General features: G+C 38.0%; 1 protein-coding gene and 1 pseudogene across 2 annotated transcripts in view; one reads left to right on the plus strand and one right to left on the minus strand.

Annotated features, from left to right (window-relative positions):
• Nucleotides 1–25,941, plus strand: part of SERPINI1 (serpin peptidase inhibitor, clade I (neuroserpin), member 1) — an 80,124-nt gene that overhangs the window by 20,329 nt on the left and 33,854 nt on the right. The window lies entirely within an intron of this gene.
• Nucleotides 1,851–2,163, minus strand: LOC102261368 (annotated as a pseudogene).

The following is a 25,941-nucleotide window of genomic DNA, read 5'->3' on the forward strand; positions in this document are numbered from 1 at the left end:
TCTGCATTTAGGAGAAAAAGCAACATCCTTGCTACTTCCAGAGCCCTACATGATCTGCCCCGAACTACTTAACCCAGCTTCCTCTTTCCCTTTTGTTTACTGATTTCTTTCAGCACCTTCTTAAATCTCTTTCCTGCCCCCAGGCCTTCGTTTTTCCCTGTGTCTGGAATACTGCTTCCCTCCTAACTCACTTATCCTTCAGCTTCTCAGCATAAATGGCATGCTCAAAGAGGCCTTCCCTGGTCCCCTCCCCAGTCTAAAGTAGGCCCCTGTGATTCTTTCTCATTATTCCCTCACATAATGCGTGATCATGTTTTCTTCATTGCATTAACACAGTTTTCAATTAAATACTCCTGTGTGTTTATTGGGTTGATTAAGCTCCATAGGCAGGGCCCCTGTCTGCTGTGCTCCTCACTGTGTCCAGGGCCCAGTACTTACTGGATGCCATCTGCTTAAAGTGAACAGCAGTCTATCCTGGATGTTGGGATTTGAAGAAAACCAGATTGTTCAGAAAAGGATGTGATGATGAGGAGTCTCTGAAAGTGGGCATATAGAACATGGAACACAGGCTGGTCTCAAATGTTGTCTGCATTTTGGATGAGTTCACTTTTCTGAGCCCTTATCAGCGTCTCTCAACCTGTGGGTTGCGACCCCTTTCAGGGTCGAACGACCCTTTCACAGGGGTCGCCTAAGACCATCGGAAAACACATATATAATTACATATTGTTTTTGTGATTAATCACTATGCTTTAATTATGTTCAATTTGTAACAATGAAATTGGGGGTCACCACAACATGAGGAACTGTATTAAAGGGTCGCGGCATTAGGAAGGTTGAGAACCACTGCCTTAGATTGTAAACTTTTGAAAGCAGATTCTTTGTTTTGTTCACAGCTGTATCACCAAGCCTAGAAAAGTGCCTGGAAAATAGTAGATGCTTAATAAGTACAGTATTTGTTGAGTGAAAGAACTTCTGTTTCCTCTTTTGTGAAGTTCCTTTCTCGTGACACTGAGGGTTTAATGAAATAAATCATTGAAAGTGCTTAGTACATAGCAGGTACTCAATAAATGCCAGAAACCCTATTGATTTTTTTTTTTTGCACCAGTGATTCTCAAAAAGCCCTGGGGCCCCCAAGAAGATTGATAATGGGGGGTTGGGGGGGAGGGGATGTCCACTGAGGTGGCTGCATTAGAATAACTTCTGCAGCTATTTGCAAACTATCTAAACTTGTTCCTAACCTCCACTGCCAATTAGAGTGGCTATTTTTTTTTAATCTGTAATAATTGTCAGTTTTATTCCCCTGGCTGAGACCCTGAGATGATTTGAGGTTTACTTTTTAAAATTTATTTCACCAAGAGTTTAGGTGTTCCATTGCCCTTATAAGCTGGTTGCAAATTGTTTGATTCTTACTTATTAAAAATATGTAATTCTGTCTGTTGCACGTGTTCATTAAAAAATACATACAAGCAAGAAGAAAATTCACACCACACAGAAATAAGCACAACTGAGATTTTTATGTATGAATGTATGCATACACACACGTACATACTCAATTTGGGATTTATCCTGCATATGTGAGCTGATACTAAATATGCTGCTTTGTAACTTTGTGATGTTTTACTTTACACTATGGAATGAACATATTTTCATGCATATGTGGGAAACTTCTCAATTGAAAAATAGACCTGGAGAATGGGTCACAATACAAAAATTCAGTAAGAAGCTGGTAACAGAGAAACTACCTAAAACAACATCCCACCAGATGTAAAAGATACATCAGAAAATGCTAGCAGAAAGAAAGCAGGGCCAGATTTCACCATCAGACAAAAAAGAAAAAAAGAATTCAAAGCCTAAAGCAGGTAGGGATGGCTGCGTGAATGTCTTTGCTTCAAACGCATCATCACAAACTTGTTTCTGACTCTTCTTATTTCTTCTCAAAGCCTTTCCAACACATCTACTCCTCTTAGCATTTCTTCAGGGTCCAACTGCCTAAAGGGAGCGTCCTCTTTAAATCCCTGGTCAGGTTGAGTCAGCCTGCTTCTTGAGTTTCCTTCTGCTTTGGGTTTACACCTTCTTCAGGGGTTCAGACTCAGAAGGGCAGTCTTCCTCAGCCTTAGGCATGTTCTGTAGTTTTCCTTCATTTTCTTCACAAGACTTTTGCATGTTGAGTATTTTTCTCTTATTTGCTTTTTGAATAAATGAATCCTGCAGCGATTCAGGGGATTTTTCTCCCTCTTCCCCCGCTTGATTTGTGCTGCACCCAAAAGACCAAGAGTCCTGAAAGGATCCAGGGCACTTTTCTCTTTCTCCAGCAATAGGGATCTCCAGAGTGGCTCTTTTAAAATATATTCCTCACTAGAGGCCCTGTGCACGAAATTCGTGCACTTGGGGGGGGTCCCTCAGCCCGGCCTGCCCCCTCTCGCAGTCCAGGACCCCTTAGGGGACGTCCGCCTGCCAGCTTAGGCCCGCTACCCCTGGGGATTGGGCCTAAGTCAGCAGTCAGACATCCCTCTCGCAGTCCAGGTCTCTCGCAGTCCGGGACCACTCGCTTCTTCCTGCCTGCAGCGGAGGCAGGAGAGGCTCCTGCTAACGCCACTGCACTCACCAGCCATGAGCCCGGCTTCTGGCTGAGCAGTGCTCCCCCTGTGGGAGCGCACTGACCACCAGGGGGCAGCTCCTGCATTGAGCGTCTGCCCCCTGGTGGTCAGTGCATATCATAGCAACTGGTCATTCTGCCATTCAATTTGCATATTAGGGTTTTATTATATAGGATGTGTGCTGAGGCAGAGGTTGTCTAAATCTTGCCTAGAACCATTGTCACTCGGTATAATAACTGAAAAATGCTGTTGGCTGTCTATCAGGGGACTGTCAGTGTTGTTAGGTAAAAGTATATGTATGAAACTGCAATGATGATATAGTGATGCTACTGGCTTTCTGTTGGTAAAAACTATCATAATATGCTTGTAGAATGTACCTCTAGGTATATTACTTTGGATTTAATTTTAAATGCAGTTACTAGTGCATTTTTTTTAAGGAAGGAGGGGGGAGTAGATTTCTTACTCTCCAAAATCATGTATTAACCTTACTTCAAGCTCTTTTTACAAGGGAAATATTTATACTTCTAATGACTGAGGTTGGAAAAGACTCAGTTATGCCACATTTACCTTCATTTTATCTCAGTTTAAGAATTTGTGAGCTCTGCAATCATTTTTATATCAGTTAATTAGGCATGAAATCCAGAAGGGAGAAAGGGATGAGAGTTAGAATCACCACAGGATGTCCACAAATCCCAGAAATACGTGAAGTGAGAATCCATCAACCAATAGAACCACACATTACAGCCAGACCTTGGGCTACAGAGACACAAATTCAGCAATTGGAATAGATGAAAGTGCCTCTTAAAGCCCTCTACTGGTCTATAATTGTAAAATGTTTGCAAGCATTTGGATCATTTATGCAATTGAAATATTTAAGCAATTTTGAGTACCCTGTTTCTTTGGGGCATATGTTTTCATAAGTTTCTAGCATGAAACTCTACCTTCTGCACTATATGGAGGCTGTTCAAATTTGAATATTTTAAATGTCAACATAGAATAACATTAGGTTTATAACCTGGACTTAAGGAAATCCACAGTGCAAATTCTGAATTTACACAAATTTGGGACACACTGGGAATGCCACTCACCAGAGTAACGTGTTAGAAGTAAAACTACTTGTGATAGAGCTATATTCAAGAAGGGAAGTTAATTACACACACCCTCATTATTTGTTTAGTTACAACAAACTCCCGGATTCGATCAGCTAAATTCCTTAGTGTTCCTCCACTGCAGGATTGCTCAGTCTTTCATTGCTGCTCTGCAGCCCCACCATAGAGTCCAGGCTTAAACTGGCCTGGTCCCTCTCCTCTGCAGCCCCACTAGCTGCTTGCTGCCTCGATTCCCATCAGCACTGACCACCTAGTTGGCCACCCTGAATTGTTTTCATCCTTTCCTGCTGCTCACAAACATCTTTGCTGACTCTTCCCTGCAGCCCCAGGCAGCTCAGTGAGCCATTCTGTTGTCTGAACTGGTATTTCCAAAACATATTCATTTAACGAAATTCAATTCTTCCCTCACTTTTACTTTATTTTATTTTTTTTAAATATATTTTATTGATTTTTTACAGAGAGGAAGGGAGAGGGATAGAGAGTTAGAAACATCGATGAGAGAGAAACATCAATCAGCTGCCTCCTGCACACCCCCCACTGGGGATATGCCTGCAACCAAGGTACATGCCCTTGACCGGAATCGAACCCGGGACCCTTGAGTCCACAGGCTGATGCTCTATCCACTGAGCCAAACCGGTCAGGGCCCTCACTTTTACTTTAGTCTTTCAACTCTCCCAATAGGTTACTGGGTCCTACCTCTCACCATAAGCATTACACATGTAACTGCACATCTACATGGGTTTATCTGTAGGGGAAAAGGTATACATTTAATCAAGATATATTTCAGGATGCTACTTTGGAAGCAATTTCTAATTAAGAATCTATATTTTAAAATCAATTTACAAATGAAAATCAGTTCTTGTTTTAATAAAAGATGACATGATAGTCTTAGACTCCTTCAAACAAGCTCATTGTGGTAGAGCTATGCTTTGTAAAAAGAGCTGTTATTTTAGGTTAAGGGCTTAGAAAAGGTAGCTAGCTATAAGCAGTCTTTGGTTAGTGCTAGAACCTGACTGCTCACACTTGAAAGTGCAGTAAATATAAAATGTGAATTTGATATTATGACATAAAGCATCTTTTTTAATATCTTGGTTTTCATGTTTTTCACTTTTCTCTGTAATCTCAGATCCTAGTACTAATGAAATAGTTAAGTTTTAGTTTAATAAACCTAAAGCCTATATTATTAACTAGTAAAAAAAATAGGTGTTGCTGATTTTCTAACATTATTTTCTCAATTAAACTTTCAAATAAGTCTCTCTGTCCATCACTTAGGCATCGTTCTTATTTTAGAAGATGTAGATAGATATTCCCCTTGTCATTAATATCGTCATCAAAAGCAATTTCTAGTCCACCACTACAATTATTTTGATTTCGATTAGTCAAAAGAAGACGCCCAAAAAACTAAGTAAGTGCAATATGTGATCAACTGTCTGCCTCCGATTTAAATAATAATGCATCGCTATAGATCATTTCAAAGAGAGCTTATGGGACCAAAACCAGGACCTAAGATTGAAGTTCTCCATAGGATATAATAGACACTCAGTAGTGCTATGTTTCCCTGAGGAGATATAAGATAAAAATAACAATAATAATGTATTCTGAGTCTCAGCTCACTCTTCATTATGTCACAAGTCTAAGCCACTGTGTGAAAAATAGAGTTGGTGACTGTAAATGAGGTTTTCGACCTGTAGGGAGTCAGTTCTGTGAGATTCAGTATTTAAGCAGCTACAAAGGATTTGTTAAAGAGAAAAGTGCATCTATTACTAATTAGGATATTTTGAGAGAAAGACACATTAAACAGCAATTTGTTAAATAATCTAGTTAGTGAATCACAGTATTCAATGACTTTAGTGCTGGAAAGATCAAAGACCACCCTTCCATTTTACTGATGAAGCCCAGAGTTTTTTCTGAGACCACCTGCAACAGTGCAGCTTTGTGAAAAGAACTCAGTTCTACCATGCTGCAAGATCAGTGTTTAATTGTTGCTCACATCCATGGTATTTGCACAGTGCTAGGGAATATCAAACATTCCAAGTATGAGTCTGTGTGATGAATTCACAAGTGCTTTTATGAACAAACATGATCATCTGTCTGTTGCACTGGGATTTGTGTTATACATATCACACTCAAAATTGATTCTCTGTGTTTTCAAAAGTTCGCTCTCATTAAAGTAGCCTAAAAATCTAATGATCTCTCTCTCTCTCTCTCTCTCTCTCTCTCTCTCTCACACACACACACACACACACACACACACCATGAGATATAGTTATTGAATTCATAATTATACTTCTTGCTGGTCTCTGTATATTCAGATTAACCAGGAATATAAATATCCCTAATCACCTTTCTTGCCAATTGCCAGATGGCCAAACCTCCAGCCAGAGTATAAGTGCCTGGGGTATTCAGTACTCTGAACTTCTATCTCCTTGTAGGTCTTTTGTCTTCATTTGGAGCTGCTGGTGTCTGGATCCGGTATCCTGTGTGCTTGATACCCCAGACACTTTTTCTTCTCCAGCGATACATTTTAATTTTTTCTCATATGCTACATAGCCAAACAGGCATTTCTTGGGGTGAATTATTTTTAGCAAGACATTGATCTATGTGAGTTGAACCATCTAAAAAGATCATAGCAAATCTAGGACAATTTGAGAAACAAAGTAATGAGAGCAATGGACTATAACTCATAGAATAAAATAAATACTTATGAGTTCATACCCATAAAAACAAATAATTTTAATACATAAATAAATGAGAGAGAAGAGATAGCTCTTCCATAAAGTAGAATTCCAATTAATGAATGTAGAAAGAATGATACAAGTAGAAAAATCACTATTTAGCAAAGACCACATTTATTGTTGCAGATAAGAATAATCAAAGGTTGTTAAAATTAGTGGCCACAAAGTATGAGAAATAGGATACCTGCATAGTCTTAATGTATGCACCCACACATACTTTTTTTTTAAGTGCAGGAGAGTAAGGAGACATGACAATTAAATGCAATGTGGGACCCTGGGTAGTATCCAAGCCCAGAAAGGGAGATTAATGGAATAACTGGAAAAATTTTAATAAGGTCTATAGATCAGTTCATAGTATTATATCAATGCTAATTTCTTGGTTTTACAATTCTACATCAGTTATAATTAAGATGTTAACATTTGGGGAAACAAGGTAAAGGGTATATAGCAACTTTTTGTACTGTTTTCAACCTCTTTGTAAGTCTAAAATTATTTCAGAATTAAAATTTTAAACATTTTTAAATAAATAAAAAGGCCATAACACTTTCTGATGATTGAGTGGCCCTCAATAAAAGAAGACTAAGAAGAGATAGGGATGTTTTATGATCCACACTTGACACAGGAAACAGATGCCAGCCAGTGATTTGCCCAAGGCCGCCCATTACAGAGCCAGGCGTTCTGTTAGATCCCCTTGCCCTCACTATGGCTCCTGCATTCTCATAACTACTTTACAAGGAAGTTGGAGAAGGCATTATTAGTCCCATTCTATAGACTTGGGAAAGAGAATTCCAGCAAGAGTAAGAGATTTGCTGTTTAGTGAGTGGTGGAGTTGGCACTCAAATTCAAGTCTTCTTATTCTTAATCCAGTTTTCATTTATATTCCATAAATGTAGCTATTTCTCTGTCGTTTTTTATGTGACAAACGTTTGTTTAGAATCTTCTAGGCAAGACATGCACTGAGCACCATTCATACAAAAGTAGAAATGACTTTTGGGGGGCTCTTTTCAATGAGGTGAGATTTGAAAGAGAAGCAGAAGTATCGATGTGACTTCCTAGGAGTGATGCCCCAGGAGAAAGGGGGATTTATGGTTGAGGAGAGAAGGGTATTGAGGAGCCATGTTGTAAGGAGAGGACTAGGACCTGAGCACAGGTAGGGGCTGGCCTCAGCTAGAAGCAGGCAATTCATCTATAGGAAAAGGAGAAAGGCAAAGTATATGGGTACAGATGCTTTTAAATGGGGACCTATGGTAGTGGAGGCTGTGGAAATTTTTTTGATGGATTCCCCTTTCTCCATGAAATAGGATGCAAGGTCATTAGCTGAGAGCAAGGCTGAGAGCAGGCACTGGAGAACCTGCCTTAGACGTATTTTTCTCTGCATTCTACTGTATTTGGTATTTCTGCTTAAACATATGGAAATATCTTATGCACATACTCTTGCCAAAGCAGTGTTACTCATCTTTGGTTAGAATTAGCTTAGAAAGTAAACTGTACAAGTAATGAATTTTGAAATATAAATGAATACAGATTGAAAGGCTTCTCCTCTGCTCCCATTTGTATTGCAAATTTATTCTCTCAAAATTATTTCATGCTCTGAATGTCACTGAGAAATTTAGTGGATCACAGCTGTGCACCCCAGAAGTGGGTTTCCAACCATAATTTAATTGAAAGGATCATAACTAAGTTTCACCATATGCGGCTGTCAGATGTAATCAATGCAATATAAGTTTGAAGAAGACATTATTGAGTGTATCAAAGCACATTTTATAACCATTGAAAGCTACCATTTATGCAAAAGAGATCACTCTAATGTTTTATGAAATTAGAACATCAGTAGAATATACACCTCTTAGAGGGTTAATATAGAATGAGTAATTTTGGTTAAATGATAACATACTATTTAAAGACATATATGTCAGATAATAAAGGTATTATTACTCACCACTCCTCCACCTTATTACATCAATCAAATCTGTAAGGCTGACATGGCTTCTAGTTTTAATACTAATACAGTTGATGATACATTTGAAAATTGATACAATTGGGAATTTATTTTTATTAACAGAGAACATGGGCAGATTTCTCATCCATAAAGTAGAGGCTCATAAAGTTTTAACCTGGGGCCAGTGAAGGTTTTAACACACTGAAATTGCCATTACTGAACTTCTGGCTTGTTATTTGGAATCTTTTAAGTCTCAAAGCTGTTGAACCTCAGAGGCTAGTCTTGCAATGGATAAACGTTATAACAAAACCAGTGATCCCCAAAGTCTATTATTCGAATGTCTAAAGTCAGGCTCAGAACAAAAGATCACACCTGAGAAAACCATAAGAAGCACTGTTTTCTTCCCATCTAGGTTGGGTTGAAAAGGATTCTGTTTAAGCAAAATTGTGCATCGGGAGTAGCTGTTTTGTTGGTATTAAATCTTGTTAAACTACAGATGTATATATTCTATATGCCACCAAACAGTGGCACTCCAAAGCTTAAGATCCAAGACTACCTACCCCATAGAGAATAATCATCTTGAACTTGGCTACAATTATTTGCAGAATTGTGATGAATGAATATTAAATGTTAATGCCTTAAATCCCGATGATGTTGAACTGATCCCCCGCAAGGGCTAATCTGAACACATGTGTGAACCCAATGAAGGAAACACAGACAGATATATTGAACTATGTAATCTTTGGCCAGATTAGATACATTCAGGAGAGCTGTTCCATTTAAATAATCCATAGGGTTTCAGTAGGTTAAGAGTTGTAAAGTAGTCAAGAGCACACACACGCACACACACAATTTGGGACCACGCTACCAGAACTAAGGGATCTCCTGTTGACAGCTCACGAATTTAAGCTGAGGCATTATGTTCAATCCAGGACACAGTGTGAGTGCTGGAGGCCACACGTATTCTCTGCTCAGTTGTCTTCCGCTGTCCTTGTGCCAGAACAGCATGTGATGCTAAGAGTTCCAAAGTCAGGCGGCACATCTTCTCTTGACATTAGTCATCCAGCCAGAGGCTGGCTCTTCTCCTACCAGAATCACTAGAACTTTGGTAAGATCCAACTGATGGCAGCACACGGAGGAAATGATGAGGACAGCCAGCTGAAGCACAGAGGTATACAGGCAGCAGGACTAATTTAAGCTTGCTAGTGAAGCTTACGTAGATTCTAAAACAATCCCCAAAGCAAAGCTAATGTGAAGAAATGAACATGTACTCTTAAACAGCAACCTGTTAGTGGCCTTTCCCTGGTGAATGGGCACTGAATGTTTACAGAGAAGTAGTAAAAGGGACCTCAAGGATGCTGGGATTCAAGGCCAATTCTATTGTACTCTGGCTACCATTTTTAGAGGCTGTGTTACCACCATCACTACTTAGAATGAAATTCCTAGGAAGCAAGCATCCTTTTTTTTCTCTTATCTGAAACAAATAAGCAAACAAAGAAAACCCTCTCTTTGTTATTCCCTTCTCTTGGCTACTCCTGATTTCTCTGTTCTTCAAGAATTGTCTTGCTCAGTTTCTAAATCCTCTCTTCTTGTTCTTCCTCATCTCAGTTTGATCAAGCTTTCACCCGCTGTCCTTCTCACCCTCTCCTTTATGTCTGTGTTGGATTCTTGCTGATCTTTGCACTAAACAGATACACTCCTTCCTTAGACATTTCTTCTTGCTAATCCATGGCCTCTGACCCCAGTTTTCAGTGGCTTGCTTCTTCCTTGAAACCTTTGTTCAAAAATCACCTATGTACTGCAGCCTTCATAATCTTTTTATTTCAAGTTGTAATACTCCTCTCATCCCCTCAATCTCTATCCCCTTTTTGATGAGTTGTGTGTGTTTTTATAGGATATGTATCACATTCTTTTTTTTTTAAATCCTCACCCATGGCTATTTTTCCATTTATTTTTAGAGAGAGGGAGAGACAGAGAGAAACATCGATGTGAGAGATACACATCAATTGGTTGCCTCCTGCATGCACCCTGACCAGGGCCCGGGAACCTGCAACCAGGGCACGAGCCTCTGACCAGAATTGAACCCAGGACCCTTTGGTCCGCAGGCCGATGCTCTATCCACTGAGCAAAACCGGCTAGGGCTTTATCACATTCTAAAATACCATATTAGTTCATTTTCTAAACAAACTCCACCACAGGGGTTTTGAGTGTTTAACAGGCCATACGAGATAGGTCTCCTCTGCAAACAAGTGAAATGGCCCATGACAAGGAAAGGGTGTTGGGGGTCTGGGCTTTGGATCCAGCCCTGTCCGACTCTCTGCTCACTCACTATAAGCTGTGTGGTCTGAGGCTCTCTACCCTTTCCGAGTGTCAGTTTGCTCATCTGTAAGTGCAGATAACACACCTAAATCGTTCCCTCCGCAGACATGGAGAGCAGTCTTAGGCCAAGCAGCAGGAGAGGCCCAGAGCCCAGAGTGGGACAGATGTGGTTCCTGCCCTCATGGGGCTGGCAGTCTAGGGAGGAAGTAGATAATAAACAATAATCCTAGAAAGGAATGTAAACATCGCAGCCACTCGATTGTAAAGGAATAAACGAGCTGATTTGACAAGTGCCTTGTTTGTAATTAGTTCTATGTCCCCATTCGCCTCAAACTATAACTGCCTGTTTTAACCTCAGTTTTACTGACAGGCGTATCCTAATTAGTAGCCTGTCCACTTGGTGTTCACACTTGATTGCATATAACAATCACCTGAAATATCTCTTAAGACGGGCAACTGGGGCCCATGTCTGGAATTTCAGATTCAAGAGGTTGGTAATGTGGCCCCCAACCTGCATTTTCCCCATCTCCCAGGAAATTCTGATGCAGAAATCCCCAGGCCCACACACTGTGAAGTGCTGATTTCGAGAAATCACTTTATTATCTTCCTTTTTAATAATAGGTTATAAAAACATGTAAAGCCATGTCATTCTGAAATAAATTATGCCCTCCCAGAAGCCATTCAGTCTAGGGCTTTTGCCTCACGTTAATGATATTAATGATCCTTAGAGGCTATACACACACTAGCTAATCATCCAGGATTCTCTATCTTGAAATAACTCATCCCCCGAGGACACTTTTTGTTGCCTAGCAGCTTGACTGCAAAAAACACTTGAGCCTTTAAAAACGCCATCCATTTTCATGGCTAAAAACTGAGGAACAGCAGAGAGAACTACAACCAAAAAGAAAATTGACCACAGAGAGCCTTCCTGCCACAGACACTGAGAAGGGCCATCAGCAGATGGGGCTGACCGCTGCCATCACGAAGCCATGCAGATTCAAGCATGAACATAATTTCACTCTGTTAACATCATTATGCCAAGGCAAATGATGTTGAAATATGATTTGTGGCCATGTTTTGCGATAAGGTCATACACCCACAAAACTATTTCTTAATCAGTAGTCATAAGGTAAGTTATATATTACCCAATTCAGACTTACTGAAGGCTGGAACATCTGGCTTGCATGTTCAAAACAAAAGCACACCAATTACAATTTATTATTTGTCTTTTAACCACAGTAATCTTACCTTTTGTGACAATATGGATGAACCTGGAGAATTATTATGCTGAGTGAAATAAGCCAGTCAGAGACAAGTACCATATTATTTCACTCCTGTGTGGAATTTAGTGGACAAAATAAAATAACAGACAAAATAGAAACAGACTCATAGTTACAGTGAGCAGAAGCTATCAGAAGGGAGGGGGGTTATGGGCTTGTATGAAAAAGGTGATGGGATTAGGTAGAAAATTAAAAAAAAATTAAAATAAGTTCATAGGCACAGACAACAGTATGGTGATTGCCAGAGGGTAAAAAAAATTAAAATAAGTTCATAGGCACAGACAACGGTATGGTGATTGCCAGAGGGGAAGGGGAGGTTGGGCAGAGGTAGTTAGTAGAGGGTAACGGGGGGATGAATGGTGATGGAAGGAGACTTGACTTGGGGTGGTAAACACACAATACAATATACAGATGGTGTATTATAGAATTATACACCTGAAACTTATATAATTTTATTAACCAATGTCACCCCAATAAATTCAATTAAAGCTACATTAATATAGTTAGCTGCCTCCAAGGAGGAATTTTTTTTCAGTGTCAGCATTTCCTAGACATCTGCAATGTATCCTGGTAAATATTTCAGCATTTTGTTTCAGATGGCTTATGGTAGTTTCTCTAGCATATATCACATACATCCCTCCTGAATCTACAAGAGCAAGTTAGTATTTTTGAGATGTTTCAAGGGCATCATCATTAATATCCAACACCAGGTGCTGATACACTGATCCTCACAGAAAATGCCTATAGATGGTGGTGTTAGACTTTAAGGCCTTATGTCAGATATGCATAGTTTTCATCTGCTATAAGAACAACATCTTTTGTGGCTTCTTCCTTAAGTCAGTGTGCCTGTCTCCATTAGCCCCTTTCCCAAGTTTCCCCCTTTAATTGCTAAAAATGGGAAAACAAAACAAAGCAAGCATGTCTATTAGGATTGTATATGGAATAAAATGAACAGTCTGGAGTAGGGACCATGGCATTCCCTTCTGAGTTAAGTACACAAGTTTCAATACAAAATGTGTATCTTTATGGATTTTTAATTTTGATTTTAAAAACCGTGAAGATTTTGCTTACCCTAGTTTTTCAGTTGCATTCTGCACAAAAGAAGTCATCTAATATTGTGACCTTTCCATAAGTGAGATAGAACATAGCACCAATCCTAGAGATTACAGGCATCCTATATAATAAAAGCGTAGTATGCAAATTGTCCCCTCGACTGGGAGTTCATCTGGGAGTTAGACCAGGGAGGTAGGGCTGGCTGGGGGAAGGGAGGGAGGCTGCAGCCAGCAGCTGGAGGGACCCTACCAGTGCACAAGTTTTGTGCACTGGGCCTCTAGTATTCTATAATTTCTAAAAGGTTACACCTTTTTTGCTCCCATCCATTTTTTTTCCTACAAGTCAAATGGCCTTGAGGTCATTCTCTAATACTGATACAATTTAGGACTTAATATTACTTTTATCAATCTGATGAGTGACTAATCATACCTTGGTATAATTTTACTGTAATTCATAATTACCAGTTTTATGTGTTTAATGGCTATTTAAAATCTTTGTGCTGAACTGTCTATTCATAACCTTTTCTAATTCTCTATAATGTTCCTGTTGGTTTTATTTAGTTACAGAGATTCCATATAGAGTAAGGAAAATTATCCTCTAGTCTGTAATTGAACATTTTTCAGTTTTTCACTTCCTTCTGAGTTTGCTCATATGATTGTTGCTGTGAAGATTTTTTTATTTTGCATATTTATTAATCTTTTCTTTAATGGTTTCTTTGTCTTTGTCACACTTAAGCCTTCTCTGTTTCAATACTATATATATGTATATAATACACACATAAAAATTATATAAATAATGCATATACATATATGCAATATATGTATATTATATATGCATATATATACACACATAATTTGTACATATGAAACACACACACATACACCTATGAATATATGTTTTAAAATTCTGATGATTTTTCCCTGGAATTTTAAAATTTCATTTTTAGGTTTAACGTTTGATCCATCTGGAATTTATTTTGTTTTAAAGCACAAAGTAATTATCCTCTTTATAGGCACTGAATAATATGTCTCTTACGCTATTGATTTTACATGCTAAATTTTATCATATACCAAATTATATTTTTCACCATCCTATTCCAATTATTATAGGTTTTTAATGTACTTTACTATCTCATCACTAGCCCCGCCCCCCAGAATTCTCCTTGCTATTCCTGCTTCTTATTTTTTTACATAACTTTTAAAAGAGCTTGTATATATTTTTTAAAGTTGCTATTTTTATTGATATTGCATTAAATGTATAGAATAATATAGGCAGAACTGGTATCTTTGTGATATTGAATATTCCTATCGAAGAATAAAGTACCAGTTTCCACTTATTCTACTCTTCTCCTCCAATTGTCTTATAATTACATAAATGGTTTATACAGTTTGTTTGTTTCAACCATTGTCCAAATAACATACAGGCATTTCAATGTGTTGATATGTCTCTCGTCTCTTTGAAGCCATCTGTCTCCCTGCCTTCCTGACTCTCATTGCCTTTTATTTCTCCATTTTATTTGTTGAAACTGAATCGGTTGTCTTGTGGAGTTTCCCACCATCTGGTCTGTGCTGATTGCACTCCCATGGTGTACTTTAACATGTTTATCTGCCCTTATTTCAGGAAAAATGCTACATAGGAGATGAACTGTTCTAGTCTCTTTGTGTGTGTATTCCTCAGCAGCATTTCAATTTCACTTGTGTAGATCTTTCAAATACCTACGGGCTTTAATGATATAATCTCTATGAAGGGCAGTTTGGCAATGTTTATCAAAATTACAAGTACTTGTGTCTTTTGGCCTAGCAATTTAATTCCTAGGAATTTATCCTGCAGAGATAATTGCACACCTGTGAAAGGATGCATTTCTGAAGTTACTCATGGCATCATTATTTGTAAGAGCAAAAGATTGCAATAATCTAAATTCCCCATGGTGGGAGACTAACTAGGTAAATTATGGCATTCCCATACAGTGAAATGCTGTAAAGATAGTTTTTTTAAAAAATGAGGAAGCTCCTTATGTAATGATAAGAAATAGTTTCTAAGATACATTGTTAATTGAAGAAATGAGGTTGCAAATGAGTATGTATAGAATGTATATGATGTTATTATTTCTGTAAGAAAAGGGTAAATACATATATGGCATATACACACACATCTCTGGAAGATACCAAAGAGAAATTGGCTGACTAGGGGATGAGAGAGTGTGGGAAAGAGAATCTACATGCCTTTTCATACCTTTTGAATGTTATACTCTGTGAATGTTTTACCTATTTAACATTTTTAGTTAAAAAAGTTTGTATTGTTATGAATTATATAGCAGGTTATATTTAAAGATTATTGTAGCATTGTTTGTCTTAAATAGAGTCAATATGTTAAAGGGAGTTAGATGTCATCTAAATATTAAACAGTAAGGAAGCCATCTAAAACTGAGATAGCTCTCTCTTCCCCCCCCCCCCCCCCCTCTCTCTCTCTCTCACACACACACACACACACACACACACACACACACACACACGGTCTTGTAGAGAAAATTCCTGCCCAACAGGGACAGCGTGTCAGAGTATACATAACAAGGGATTTGAAGCCTTCAGACAAAAGTTCAGATCCCCTTTTTATTCCTTAGTAAACTTACGCTTCCTGCTCAAAATGGGGTTACCTTCTGGCTTCTTATGAAGATCAGCTAATTTGTATTATGTCTAGATGCCTGGTCCATTATATTATTTCAGCTCTAGAATTGGTCTCTGGGGTAAAAATTGAAGTCAAAAGAAATATATTTTATAGAAAAAATTTCTTTTTTTCAGTTTGAAACTTAGGTGTTCCTATCACGTTCTTGAATTGTATTAACAATTCCCTGCTTCCAGCTCCAGCCACTCACATGTGGACTCCCAAGCAACACCAGAAGTGAGAGTGAACGACAGGTATCCATCCCCTCCTACTTGGGCTGCCTCTCTTGCACTGTCTCTAGCTGAGCCTTGACTCTCATTGTTTTTCTTTTTTTTAAATACATTTTATTGATTTCAGAGGGTAAAGGAGAGATAGAGATAGAAACATGAATGATGAGAAAGAATCATTAATCAGCTGTCTCCTGCATGCCCCACACTGGGGATTGAGCCTGCAAACCCGGACATATGCCCTGACCAGGAATCGAACCATGACCTCCTTGTTCATAAGTTGACACTCAGCCACTGAGCCAACACTGGCTGGGCTGTTTTTCTTATTGAGTCTATAAAACTGTGTATTTAAAATACAGATCTATAGATCTAGTACAGCATAAAATCTGTGAGGCTTACAACCAACCTAATGCCCATAGTTCAGTCAGTCTCTGCAAGGCCAATTATCTGCATTTTTAAAACAAGTTGAGATAACGATTTAATTGTATTCAATTTACGTATAGACAAGTCTCATCTCCAAGATAGACTCTGACACATATCTTGGAGTCATAAATATATTCTCTGAAATTTCTGTGACACAATAGCTTTAACTTTTGATAATGTTTAAGACTTGTAAGCAGCAGCCCACAAGAAGCAAAATGAAAAGCCAACATCCTTGCCTGCACTTCACCGTGACTCTTCTGAAATCCTTCAGTGAACTAAGGAGAGCAATGCACCTTAATGGTGTGCTGGGCCGTGAGCGCTGGTGCTCACAATATGAGATCCATAAAACATCCTTCCCGTTTTACCTGTCCAATGATGGAAAAGCCTGAAGCTGCTATAAGGAGATTAATAAAGGACAATATGGGACAATTTCCTGTCATTGAGGACTGTTAAACTTGGAAGAGATTCAGAAGAAAATAATTAAATCCATTTCTCTCCAGATTGATGAACCTAAGAGTCGTTGATTACTGTTGGGAGTGGTTTAACTTTGCCTTTCGGAGAGAGGTATACTATCCCTTCCCCATTTTTTCCCAACCAACATTAAAATTGTCTGATTTCCTTGATTTATCTTTCTACACACTTCCTAAAGGTGTTACTATATCGTACATGTGGTTCTGAACATTACAGAGAAATGTAACCAGAATACTTGCCCAGAGCCTTTTTATCTACTTACGTTTTTCTTGATTGCCCACACTCTGCAATAAAAATCGCAGGTGACCTTTTCAGTCATTCACAGTGATGAACAGGAAGAGGAAACCAAAGCTTCTTTTAGAAATCCCCGATTACAGTGGGTGTGACAGGTTTATAAATAGTGTTAACAGGTGGATATTTTTAGGGTAGCATAATACATCCCTCACTATCAGGGAAAATTTGTTTTAAGTTTATAGGAACATTGAAAAACAAAGTAGTAAAATTATTTTTGACACGTTCTCACTTTCACTTTCCCTGTGGTCTACAGTCCTGCAAAGAAACGTTCAAAAAAGTAATGTATGTAACTTCATTTCCCCAGGGGACAGTAAGGGTGAGCCACCAGTATTTTGTGTGTGTGTGTGTGTGTGTGTGTGTTTCTTTTAAAGAAAGAGCCACCTAATGTAGGTAGTTGTTTTTATCACTTAGAGAGTTTCTTCTGTCAGTTTCTAGCATTTCTAAACAAGGTGAAAAGAATTCTGAGGAAATCATAATAATATCATGTTTTCCAAATTTCTTAATTAGTATGTGTTTTTAAAATATGAGATATTGTGACTTGTGAAAACATTGAAACAACTGTATGAAATATAAATGAGCAAAAACAGCATATGAGAGTTCTATTCTTCAGCCTGGCACACAGTGAATGCTCAGTAAGCAGTAGGTTGAAGCATAGGAATTTGCCCATAATTGACCACTGTGACTTACAAAAAATGGTAATTCACAAGATTAGACCTAATATTAATAACCTTTCTTATTTACCTTGGTTCAGAATCCCTTGAGCCTAAACCATTTTACTGAAAGAGCACTCAGATCTTAGAAATAGAGTTGTTACCTAAGATAAGAGAATAGTTTTGTGTGGTCTCAGTAGACACTGAGGCAAAGAGAACCTATACATTTCATCTCAGGAGAGTTTCAGGATGTCCTCAAATTCTACACATGATCATATAAAATCAGGGAAGAGGGTAAAGCTAAAGGAGCAGAATAGCAACAGCTGTGAGGGCTGCATTATAGTGGGGAGATATAGAATCCAAAAATTAAAGGAAGACAGAAACACAGAAAATATAACCCAAATGTAACAATGTAAATAAATATAATATAATAATTGATATAAATACAAATATACATACTGAGTAACTGAGACCCGTACACTTTGGCCAACAGTCCTGACTACCACTCTCCTCTCTTAGGGTACCATCACATTACAACAGTGTTCTCACTATGCAAAGTGTTCTCACTATGCAAAGTGTTCTCACTATACCGTTCTCACTATGCAAAGCTGGCATTGAATACTCTGAACGTCTTTCTGTGAGACATTTTTTTCTTTAGGTTTGTACACTGAATAACCTCTCTGAATATTTTACCTCATTTCCCAGCCCTTCAGGATACACTCAAGCTTTAGTGAATGGTTGGAGGGTGAGTCAGGCTGCTACTCCCACCATTAGCAAAATAATTGAGAAACTGCCTTTACATCTGGGTATTTTTAGATTTTCTGGGATCCAGCCAACTTTTTAAAACTTTATTATACAAGTGCCATTTCAATATTACAAGATTAGAAAATCCAGTACTTTTTTAAGACTCTGAATGAAAAGTCAGATATCTCTTTAAACAATGTACACCTAACTCATAAAGGGAAATACCAGAAAGGCATATATCTTGTGCTGTCCTGTTCTCTCTGGACCCTAGCACCTAGCACTGGGCTGATAAGTAGTTGGCAAGGACAAGTCTTTATTGAATGAATGAATGAATGAATGAATGCAATTCTAGGCATTGCATTCATCTTTGAGTTTTATCATTTTTAGCATATATAGTAGCTCATTAAACATCCTTTGTATACAAGAAGTTGTTCAATACAAATGACTGTTTCCTCACCTTTAAAATGAGGGTCTGGATAGGAACATGCTGCAGTCTTGTAAACAGCTAAGCACACAGGCTAGGGAAGAGAGCTATTAGTATAGATTTCTTACAACATTAATGGGCAAGCTAAAACCATTAATGACTGGCTTAGTTCCAAAATGGCCTTGGGCCACACATGACCTTGATTGATGATGACTTTTTAACAGGTCTCTCTGAAACTACTCATTGAATTTTGCCTTGGGGCTGGTGTGTCACTTGTTTAGCTCTCCTGACAGTATTCCAAAGGAAATCATTCATTGGCAAGCACAAAAGCTCCAGGATTGTGCCAAACAGAATTACTCATTACCATTTTATGGAAAGTTCAAATCACATTTGCAGGAGGGATGGGGACCTACCAGCTCACTGCTTCTGGTTGGCATTTTTATTTGCCCCAGTAGTCACCTGCTTTAACCAAAAGGCCTCGGAATTCCATATAGAGCCTCTTTATCAGTTGAGATCTACTGAAGAAAGGGAATATGTTTCTGAATAAGACATCTTAGGTAAGGAGACATCTTTTGTGGAGTTCATGCTACTAATTTTTCACTGTCTGTTTTAAACACTTGCATTATGGGCTATTTGGTCAAGAACCAGTGTTATGAAGAGTAGATCTGTTTAGCCTTCTTCCAGCCCTGCACTATCAAATATGACAACCACTAGCCATAGGTGGCTATTTACATTAAGTAAAATTAAATAAAATTAAAATTCTTGTTTCTCACTTGCACTAACCCACATTACAAGTACCCCATAGCCACCAGTGGCAAATATACATATGTAATATTTCTATCATCACAGAAAGTTCTGTTGGGCCATATTCTAATATTTTTGAAGGACACAGGATAATCAAGAATTTTGGCTTTTAATTTTAGAATTTTCTTATGGCCTATAGTGGGAAAATATTTAGCCAGAGATTTATTTATCCAGCATCTAGTTATTGAGTCAAAACAATTTTCCAAGAGGTTATCTTTGCTGTGAAATGTTCTTGAAGGTCTATGACCCTGACTTCCTACTAGATGTGTCCCACGGGGGCTACTGTGAAAACTCAGAAGCCACTTGGAAGCCTTGGGTTTGCACCAAAATAGAATCTTCTAAGTCACAATTTATCTTCATTCCAATGAACCTCCTCTTGAGGCTGAGGAGTTCAGACAATATATTCACATATGCCAAAGCACTTTAAAAAGTATAGGGAATTTTAGCACCACATTTCCCTCTGTTGTTTTTCAACATTTCCAGGACTGGTTAGTTCCTAAATGAGCGGGCCACTATAGACTCTTGCAATCCTAAACTTACTCTTGGATGCTTGCAAAATACCCAAGAACTATAGGCATGTAGCTAGCTCAGTGCTAGCTGCTCTGTGATCAGTAATTCTAAGCCACAGAGTACTACTCCAAATCTTTTTGGAGTACCACTGGCACATTACCAATTGAACCAATAATTAAGGAATATTCAGTGATTTAGAAAAGGCTAATATTTCAGTTCTTTTCTACTCTGATTACTTGAGTTTCCCATGAAAATAAGTATTTCTTGAAAGAAAAATTTTAACTTTAAAAATTTAAAGGATAATTATTTTTAAAAGGTTTATAATCTCATACAAATATAAAATTATAAAAATGAAAATATTTTATTTAGTTCATTAATTATTGAGACAACCAATAAGATGTTATAACAAATTCATGAGAGAATTCAAAAAGCAGTTGAAATATAAATCCATCAGGAATACTGAATACATTTGCTTAACAGATGCAAAACTGGTCAGTATCCACAGGACAATAATCAATTGCATTTAACCATACATGTACAATTTAATTTTTATGGACAAGAATCATTTGCATCACTATCAATTATCTGAGACTTAGATAGTTGTAATATTGTTCAAAAATAATGAAGGGTCCCAAACCCATAGAGTCTGATAGCCTGGAATGGTATGTTCTAGATAATATATCGTTTTTCATCAAAGACACCTGGTAGTCATCTTGGTCCATTTCCAAGTCTTTCATAATTTTTTTTCTGGTAAATTAAATATTTATAGGTTACTTTCTCTCATAGTTCTGTACCTTTGATTTATCTGGCCATTTCTTTATTGTTTGAGAGATACCTGGTGAGCTTTTTGCTTGATTCAATAAACAGGAAAAAGATTATAAAGATGTATTTTATTGACAAGTGTAAGAGAGTATGGGAAGAGTCACAGTGGTCTAGATAGCTGGAAGGAGAAGCCAAAGAAAGAGAAAAAGATGAAAGGATTAAATCATGTATATAATAATTTTATAGATGTCGAGATTATAGAATTAAACCTCCTTGTAGCCTTTATTTCTTTGGTTCTAACCCCTTCATTCTAAGACACAGCTCAACTTAGTAACACCTTTTTTGGAAGAAAAATTTTAAAGGGAAAAATGTATAGTTCTTTCTGAAAATAGCACAATGAAGTATATTTATTCATACCCCTAACATATTATGCCCTTAATAACCAAACTTTGAGCCTTCTCAACATCCTTCTGATTCACTTTTGGCCATCATTTATCATATGACATGCTACTTTTCATAATGGATTTCCTGATCAAAACCTTTTAGCACCTTTGTGATTAAAAACATAATCTTAAGTAATTCCAAAGTATGTCTTTGGTGTATTCTCTACATTTCCATTTCATAATTTACTAATCTTCCCCACACCCTTACCCACAACACATTTATACAGCTAATTTAGAAAGTTATCAGGAAGCTTTTGTCAGTTTAATAACTGAGCGATAGTCTTTCACAAAGCATGCCTGGCTCCTTCACCTTTCTCGCTTTCAAAACACTGATTTATTTTGAGAGATTTGGCAAATTCTCCTGCCTTTAAAATTGTGCTACTTGATGTCCAACAGAAAGTTATTTTGTATATATATCCTGAGAACAAGAGATTTATCTCTGGCACAAATTTATCTACTTGCCTGTGTCTTCTATTCTTGGAACCTTTGTAAAACATTTGGTTGTTGTTTTACAAGAAAATCAGTTGGTTCATTTCTCAAGTTGCTGCATAACTTACAATAAATTTACACCTACCTTTCTGTTCTCTTTTGCATATGTGGTCCTTTTTCTTTTCAGTGCTGCCATTATAGTACAGTCCTTTGAGGACAATTCTAGATCCAAGTTTAGCAAAAATGACACAGTGGAAGGTAGTGCCAAGGGAAATAAGTCAAATGAGGAATCAACGATAAGCAAGCAGCTGAAAGTACACATTTGTCCAGGCTATGACACTTACACAGGAAATGACAACAGTGTCACAGCTTGTCTCTCTGAGGAATAGCTGATTTCTTTGGACATTGATTGCAAAATTTATTCCAATTTCACAGAAGTTAAAATTAGTGGTGGGAAGGAATACCATGCATGATAGAATTGAGGAAATTTGCTAAATTACAGATTGCTAAAATACAGATTGTTTTAGAAGGTAATGACTCTTTTTTTGTCCATATGTGACAGATTCTTTAACAAATTTCCCAGCTTCTTGGCTGATCTAGGTTAACCCTTTCTCTTAGTAAATCAGGACACAAAGTCCTGGAGACTTCAACCTGTTCCAAATTTCACCAAGTGAGCTGTTGCTAACCAGAGTTACAACAGTGGTTTCCAGGCACCGAGTGCTAAACCATGGGGGTGGCAGTGGGGAAGGGAGTGAAACTTCATGAATTCAAATATATCCACTCTAAAGGACTGTCTAATTTTTATGGTGAAATGTTCATTCTTTTCTGTGACTGGTGAGTTTGTTCTTTTATGTGGCTATTATTATTATTTTTTTGCCTCCATCCCAATGTATTTACTTGGTAAAATAAAAATTTAGCATCCCTATATTGGTTCCTTCAATTTAAAAAAATGACTAGTCCTTTACATGCAAAACTCTGAGAATTAATAGGCCAAAGGGCTTCAAGACAGTGTTCTTGCATTAGGCATCTCTCTTAATTATTTTCTATGGCTGTAGTTTGTAGTTTGTCTTCGTTTTGCTGGAAAAATGACTTTCTTCAGCCATGTTTCTCAGCTGCAAAAGAAAACCTTTTTTTCTCAACTCACAATTTGAAACAATTTTTATATCAAATAATTGGGTTCCCCAAAACAAAGCAAGTTGCATTTATGAATAATCCATCTCTATAAATAAGGATACTAAGGGAGTTTTAAAAAGACCATCTTTTTATTGTGCTATCTTTTAGTTTTATGACTCCTCAGACCTCATTTACAAGATTTACTTCCTGACCTGTTTCAATGAAGTGTTTTCTAAAGCAGTATGCATGCACACAATGCCCACAACCTACCCTACCATGGGCAACAGAGAAGAGAAATGCAAGAATTAATGGCAGTTTATTTACAGTGTAGCTATTTCTGCCTTTTCTAGCACAACAGCACTGTCTACTATTCTAGGATCTGCAGATCCTTGTTTTTATGCAAAGGCATTTTATACAGAAGCTTGAAAATAATGAATCTACAAAATAATGCTCTAAGTGAAAGTAACTCATTTTGGAGTGTGTTATTATGATTAATAGTGGAGCTCTGGCATTTTGTAGACTAATGTTAATACAGCAACATTTGGGTAGCACCTTTTGTGATTTTTCAAGGTGGTGCATTTGTTTGTTAATGCATCCCATGTCCAGCCATTGAATTATGCCAGCATTACTGACAGTGCCACTTTGTCAGGCTGGAAAGATGGTCTCAGACTCAATAAGGAAACACTTTATCAAAAGGAATAAAAAATGGAAATGAGCTACTACCTTTGGGCTCAGATTAAATTAGCCTCGGGAATTTAGAAGCAACAGCTACTCTTGCTGTTCCTTCTAATGCAGCATTGTGGATCTTTATATCTCATACTCTATTAATTCAGCAAATATTTATTTGGCACCTACTATGTGTAATGCATTAGGTGCTTATTTTGATTATCTGATTATCTTAAGATATACAAAATGAATGTATTTCCATTTGTGCCTTCATAAAGTGTAGGAAAAGAAATGATGCATGTACGGAATTATCTGTAATAAGAGAAAGTAGCAGTACGTGCTATGGTAGAGATGTGCCAAGATTTCAGAGGGGGGGTGGGGGGAATTGTTTTAACTGAAGAACCAGAAGGGTATTCATATAGGAAATGGAAGTGGAGCAGAACCTTGAGGAGTGGTTAGGATTTGAACATATGAAATCAGGTTGAAGTAGTTCCAGAAAACGAACTATGCAACCCAGCATCAGGAGAGGGAAATTCTGGGATATGTACTGCAAAAGGATATCTGGGTAGAATTGCAGGGTTCATAAAGGGGAGTTGTAGGGAGAAAGTCATGCAGGATCACGGTACAGTAGGTTATATTCGAGACTAAAGATTGTGAGCTTTAGTCTACAGGCATGAGAGAGATCCTGAGATTTTATTAATATAGGAATCCATGTTCATAACAGTACATCAGACAATTCACCTGGAGGCTATGCATGTGTTGTGTTGAAGAGGGCAGTAAGCTGGGATTCAGAGGATGGCTGAGAGCTATTGGTGGAGTCCTTGAAAATGCATTCAAGGGAAGAACTGTCACTATGGCCATGGGAATGGCCACAGGATGATGGACAGGAGAGGTGACAGGGTTGCAGTATGGAATAAGTGTTGACAGTTTATTGAACATAAGGGGAAATGAGATGGAGAAGAGACAAGGATTTTGATGTTTTAAGAGAGAGAGAAAATAAGAATGGGTTTGATTGATGACAGAGTCCTATTTGTGCCACCTTGAATTTGAAGTGCTGGCAAGAGTCAAAAACTAAATATATCAAGAGCAATTTGCAATGCACATCAGAAATTAAGATAAAAATAAAGCCAGAGCTAGAATGTCACATACTTGGGAATAACATGATTGGATAATAGTATAAGTATCTTTGTTTTGAGAGTTCACCAGTGGGAGTGAGAAGAACATTACAGAGAGGAGGCCAGGAATAGATACGTGGAGAACAACTACACTTAGAAGGTGTAAGGAGGAAAGGAAATATTTCCCTCTCCCCTGGGAGAAAAGAAAAGACTCAGAGGCAGCAGAAGTGAGGGGGGTAGGGATTAGGGATGGGATAGGCGGTATCAGAAAGTTTGGACTGGGATAGCAGAGGTTGTTTTGCTTGCACACTGGGAATCTTACCTTCAAAAGGAGGAGAGATCATTTGATTATGGATAATCTATGCGTTTTCAGAGCAGAGTGCTTTAGGTCTTTACTAAGGAGTTTCCTGACATGACAAACTCCCACCACTCACAGCCATAGTGTTCCTAGTTTCCTTAGCAGAACACGTAAATCTGTGGCCTGCTGCTCACTGCTCTGGGAAGAGCCCTCTCACCAACATATGGATGCTCTTTCCAGGATTCCTCTAGCAGCCCAAAGATGCATTAGTGATTTGGGTATCTTCCTGGCAGTAAGAGAACACTACCAAGCCCAGCTGGCATGGCTCAGAGATTGAACGTCGACCTATGAACCAGGAGGTCACAGTTCAATTCCCGGTCAGGGCACATGCCTGGGTTTCAGGCTCAGTCCCTAGTATGGGGTGTGCAGGAGGCAGCCAATCAATGATTCTTTCTCATAATTGATGTTTCTATCTCTCTCTCCCTCTCTCCCTTCCTCTCTGAAATCAATAAAATGTATATTTTTAAAAATGGGGTTGGGGGGGAGCAGAAACTTGGAACCTCTCAGTCAAAGAGAACTGACATCTAAAACTACTAATAAACCATAAAATGTGAAGGACTTACAAATTAAACAGGCAGTTCTCTAACATTGAAATTTTAAATATTACAGGACTGATTAGAAAGCTCTGACTCAAACATCTGTTGAAAACACACTGCTCTTAAGTTAAATGTATGTGCACTCTCTTCACTGAGTAATGGGGACTATTAAAGTTTCATACTAATTGAAAAACAATTTTCCAAATGTGTTTGCTTAACATCACTTTAGATGTTGTTTTAATGATGGTTAAAAAAAAATACACACACACACACACACAC

Source organism: Myotis brandtii, unplaced genomic scaffold (assembly GCF_000412655.1).
Source record: "Myotis brandtii unplaced genomic scaffold, ASM41265v1 scaffold99, whole genome shotgun sequence".
Lineage (NCBI taxonomy): Eukaryota > Metazoa > Chordata > Mammalia > Chiroptera > Vespertilionidae > Myotis > Myotis brandtii.